General features: G+C 33.5%; 1 pseudogene; it reads right to left on the bottom strand.

Moving 5' to 3' along the window:
- Positions 1–5,882: 5,882 nt before the first annotated feature.
- Positions 5,883–6,072, bottom strand: part of LOC124921275 — a 45,424-nt pseudogene continuing 45,234 nt past the window's right edge.

Below are 6,072 nucleotides of genomic sequence, written 5' to 3'. Positions count from 1 at the left end.
GATAATGTGCATGATATTGATGATTTACATGATTCAAATGTTTTGTCTGATTCAAATGATTTGTCTGATGATTTGCATGACTATCAACTTGCTAGGGATAGAAGTAGAAGAACTGTTATAATGCCTTCTAGATTTAGGGATAATAATTTGAATGATTGCAATATGTCCGAATTTTCTTTTAACATGTTTGAATCCCTAGACTGTAATGAGCCTAACTCTTACAAAGAAGCTTTGAGGTCTAAGTTTTCTACTAAATGGATTGTTGCTATGAATAATGAGATGAATTCCTTAAGAATCAATGATACTTGGAAACTTGTTCCTAAACCTCATAATTGTTCCTTAGTGGATTGCAAGTGGTTGTATAAGGTGAAACAAGAGTCTGAAAAAGTTAGATTCAAGGCTAGGTTAGTAGCCAAGGGATTTACTCAAAAGGAGGGAATAGATTATGCTGAAATTTTCGCTCCTGTTGTCAAATTCACTACTGTTAGAATTATGCTTGCTTTAGTTGCTCACTTTGATTGGGAATTGAAGCAAATGGATGTTACCACTGCTTTCTTACATGGTGAACTTGATAAGAATATTTATATGCATCAACCTGAGGAGTTTGCTGACCCCCAGTTGCCTGATCATGTTTGTTTGTTAAAAAAAGCCTTGTATGGTTTAAAATAATCTCCTAGGCAATGGAATATCAAGTTTGATAAGTGCATGCAATCTTTGATGTTTAAAAGAAGTTTTTCTGATCATTTCCTTTACTTCAAGAATATAGACTATGTGCCTGTATTTCTTTTATTGTATGTGGATGACATGTTGATTGTTAGCCCATGTCTGAAGTCTGTTATGCATGTGCAAAAATCGCTTTGTGAAAATTTTGACATGAAAGACTTAGGTGATGCTAAGAAGATTTTGGGCATGAATATCATTAGAGATAGAACAAAATTTTCTCTTGTGTTGAATCAAAGTGCATATGTTGCTAAAATTTTGAGTAAATTTTCTATGTTTGATGCTAAATCTGTGAATGTGCCTCTTGCTTCCCACTTTGTGTTAAGTAAGGATCAGTCTCCTAAGACTGAAACTGAAATAACTGAAATGAAGAATGTGCCTTATTCCAATGCAATAGGGTCTGTTTTATATCTCATGGTTAGTACTAGGCCTGATATTGCATATACAGTTAGTTCCTTGAGTAGATTTATGTCTAACCCTGGTATTCCTCATTGGAATGCTTTGAAATGGCTTTTGAGAAATCTAAAAACCACTGTTGATGTTGGCTTGACTTTCTCTAAGTGTTCTGTAGGTACAAAGTTGGTTGGTTATGTAGATTCAAATTATGCTAATGATAGGGATAATAGAAAGTCTACTACTTTCTATGTGTTTACTTTGTGTGGCTCTTTCATAAGTTGGAAGTCCTAACTTCAACCCATTGTTGCTTTATCTACTACAGAATCTGAGTATGTAGCTGCCACTGAAGCCTTTAAGGAAGCAATTTGGCTTAGGGCTGTTTTGTATGAAATTGGTTTTCTTGACAAAAATGTGGTTGTGTTTTCTGATAGTCAATCTGCTATTCAACTATGTAAAAATCCTGTTTTTCATGATAGAACTAAACATATTGATGTTAGGTTTCATTACATTTGGGATATTGTTGAAAAAGGCATTGTTAAGTTGGAGAAAATTCCTTTAGAATTTAATCCTGCTGATATGGGTAGTAAGTGTCTACCTGCTGAAAAATTTATTTCGTGTCAACGGATTTTAAATTTTGACTTAGGGAAAACTCTTTGAGGTTCGTCTTTTATGGGAATGGCATGCTTTGTGATCTTGCCTTCAATCTTTGTGATTTTCCCATGCTTTGTGCTCTTGCGTTTGATCTTTGTGATTTTCGCATGCTTTGTGCTCTTGTATTTGATCTTTGTGATTTTCTCATGCTTTGTGCTCTTGCGTTAGATCTTTGTGCTCTTGCGTTTGATCTTTGTGAATTTTGCATGCTTTGTGCTCTTGCGTTTGATCTTTGTGATTTTCGCATGCTTTGTGCTCTTGCATTAGATCTTTGTGATTTTCCCATGCTTTGTGCTCTTCCGTCTGATCTTTGTGATTTCCGCATGCTTTGTGCCTTTGCCCCTGGTCTTTGTGATACGAGTTTACCTTGGGTATTCTCTTTGTTGCCTCGATGGTAATAAATTGGCGATAATGTGTCTTGCGATTCCGTGATTATGTTTTGCACTATTTTGGGCCAAAGGTGGAGATTGTTGGGTATTGGTTGGCCCAACATTGTGGCCCAATCTCTAGTAACCCGCTTATTGGACTTGACCTAATAATATAAATAGATACTACTCTCTTGGTGGGAGGAAGAGGTCAAATTCCTTTGTGGTGTTTGGATGCTAGTGAGAGGATTGCCTCCTTTGTGTGAGATAGTGGTGCAACAAAATCGATAAACAAGAGGACTGAGTCAAACTTCAATCGCATTCACACCCAACACCAATCAAATTTAAATCATCAACATATACTACAATAATTACAAATTCAGATATATTTTTCTTTATAAAAACACATGGACAAATTGGGTCATTCACAAAACCTTCTTTCATCAAAATTTCACTAAGGCGATTATACCACATTCAGGCAGATTGATTAAGCCCACACAATGATTTTTGAAATTTAATAGAGTAAACCACTTTGGAATTTGATTTGCATAAATAAGATATTTTAAATCCTTCTGGAATTTTCATATAAATATTATTACTAAAGATTCATAAAGATAAGCAGTTACAACATTAGGAAGAGACGGGGAAGAACAAGAATATCGCCCTATCAAAGAGGCCCTAGTGATCGAAGATTACTTTGAGTTTCAGAGATGTAGATGAGAGGCCAATCAGTGATTCTAGACGTTGGTGGTCTAGACATTTGGGGTCGGTGGTGCGAGACTCCACAACCATCTCGCATCCTCAGCTCAAGTGGAAGGCGTTAAGTTCTGATCAATTGGATCAACTTTGGCATGCTATAACGGTGATTAAATTAATTATACATTTGGCATTCAAATGAAATTTTATAACATTTGGATGTTTTATTTTTCAAAATCCGTTCGAGAGTAGAGATGGTTTTATCGATCAACATCGAGCGACTGAATTAACACACACCAAACAAATATGGGTCATGTGGCGCTCCGATCTGAATAGGGATTACATTTGGGTTCATCACGGAGACGAGGCAGCGGTATTGACTAATTCCCCACCAGGCTACGATCCATTCGATTGGGAGTTCGTGTGTAGACACCATTACCTCACTTATAAATTTAAAATACGGTTTCATAATTAAAATAAAATCTGATGATACTAGTTCTAACATCATTTCTTATTTAAAATGCAGAAAACAGTTGTATAAATGTTGAGAATATGAATAAATTGAAATTTCTGCACCATACGGGTAATAAGCCTTTTTCACAAGTGGAGGAAGATTTGGTATGTATATTAATTCAAAAGCTACTAAAGAAAACCACAACTTGATCTAGGACGTACGAGCACAAGAAAAGATCGTAAGTGTAATGAATTTAATTGAAAATTAAATAAAACTATATAACTTATATAAATGAAAATTAATTTAAAATATTCAAGCAGAGATGGAAAAGTAAGAAACAACGAACCAGATTTCTTTGACTTTTACTTAACGGAGAAAGTGTTCGGACCCCAACTGCATGGGACAATGATCGGTATGAGATCCGACGTGCGACCCACACACTTTCCAGGCGATCGACGGACTGACAACAATTCACAACGAGCCACTAATTGGTTGTTGATGGAGGAGAATGAAAAGCTTCGGGCAGAAATGAGATAACTGACGTCTATAGTGGAGGAAATCCGACATAGAGATGGAGAAATGACGTAAAGGGAAGCGGAAAAGGAGGCCGAATTGTAATGGAGGGAGGCAGAAAGGGATGCGCAAATGGAGGAATATAAACAACAAATTGCATATCAAATGACAAAGTTTCCACCCCTAGTTAGTACATTGTAGTTCTACTGTATATTATCATTTAGATGAAACAAAGTTGGATCCACGAGGAAAGAAAGCCTTTTTATGGGATTTACTACGGGAGTTAAAAAATATCGCCTTTGGTGTTTGGATGCAAAAAAAAACCATTATCAATCGAGATGTTACTTTTGATGATTATTCAATGTTATATAAGGTAACACCAGACAAGCACATCAATGCCGCTAGAGAAATTTTCTCTAGAGATTTATTTTCTCACTTCGGGCACGACTAACACATCAACGCCGCCAGAGCTTCCAATGTCGGAATGATCTCAAATTTCTCCAATAGGTGCGTCTTTTTCCCCCTTACAATCGATCTGAAGGAATTTCAATTTGACTAGAGGAATCGAGAGATATCGCGATTATAGTTTATGGATCGAATATTTGGGTCGTTGTCGGCACGATCGACATGATCGGCACAATCGGCATGATTGACACGAACAAGACAAACGACGCGGATTTTCGTTGCAAACGCGCTTCTACATCGGAAGTCGTCCACCATCCTCTAACGCCTTAGATCGGTTGTTGTGCGCCCTCTAGAACGTGTTCTATTGTGCAATGAACAGTTCTCCAACCGTCGACCGGAGCATTTCGTTAAATTTAGAGACGTTCATGAATATATAACCAGATATAACATAAAAAACGTCAAAGAATTTATGAATCTAAATTATTCGAAGTTAGAAATAATCTTATTTTTTAAATAATCTCTTCTAATTTAGACATGAATAAAAAAAATGTGAGAGAAATAGTGTTTCGATACACCATAATCGATTGATGATATAAAAATATTTATAAAAAAAAACTAATATGAACCTTGGAATGAACACGGTTTATAATTAAGATTTTTTCAATTTATGATAAAGAAATTTTGTAGGAACAAAGTTTGTCCACGAAGATTGCAACATTGGCTTCGAAGAATAATAACTTTTGGGATTTCAGTTGATCTAAAATTTAATATTATCGAACATCATAAGACGTTTTCTGATATCTGAAGAGAAATAACTTTTTTATTACAAATAAAACACCACTTGCTCAAAATATAGAATTTGTCACAAGGGTTTCGATGTAAGTAAGAAGCACTTAGTAGACGAAATTAAAAAATAAAGGCAAAAACCTTAATATTTTTATTAGGATTTCTTTATTGATTGCACGAGTTCTTATTTATGGAGGAACACATTTTACTGTTAAGATTATAAAATAATGAAAATATTATTAAATATATATTGTCATATAATACTTAATATTAAAACATTTTAAATCAAATTATGAAGTATGTTTGATTGTGTAGTTTTCTTTCTTACTTTCACAATTTTGAAAACTATTAATTACTGTTCTTAGGATTTGTTAGATGATTTCCCTCTTAGACTAAATCATAAATAAACATAATTTTATTCAATCTCTCATCATCTAAATTATTCAATTCATTAATCAAAGCATTAAAATATTATTTATTTACAAAAACTAAAATTATTATTATAAATTAATATATTTTAAATATTTTAACCAAAAACTACTCATCTTTTCAAAATTATCACATTTAACATTTTTTTAAATAAATTAATATTTATTAAAATAATCATAAAAAACTCTAAGAGAATTCTCAAAAACATTAAAATAATTTTTTTGGGTCTAATATTAATGAAATGTACATTTTAAATAGAAAGATGGCATTGTCATGCATCTACTTACAAAAAAAAAATTAAAGAGAGGCCTTACTATCAGTTTGAAAACCTTTGTATTTATAAAAAAATTTATTATTTTTAATGATTTTTTCAATTTAAGAAGTTAGTACTACTCAATATCTCGATAAGGATTCGCACCATAATTGTCCCTTTAAATTATCCTAGTAGGTTATACTATACTCACAAAAAAAAAAATTTGTAAGCTTCTTGAGGTAATTTAAAGGAGTGTAGGTACCTTGATAGTTGGATTTGAACCTGTCCTTACATCCCAAAGTATGAGACATGAATCTCACCCACACTACAGAACTCTTGTCCACTTTAGTACATACAAAAAAAGAATTTACTTAAAAAATATCATAAACTGCATATAGATTGAA

This window comes from Impatiens glandulifera, chromosome 1, assembly GCF_907164915.1.
Source record: "Impatiens glandulifera chromosome 1, dImpGla2.1, whole genome shotgun sequence".
Classification (NCBI taxonomy): Eukaryota; Viridiplantae; Streptophyta; class Magnoliopsida; order Ericales; family Balsaminaceae; genus Impatiens; species Impatiens glandulifera.
Note: the sequence above shows the minus strand (reverse complement) of the source record. Positions and strands in the feature narration are given on the sequence as shown.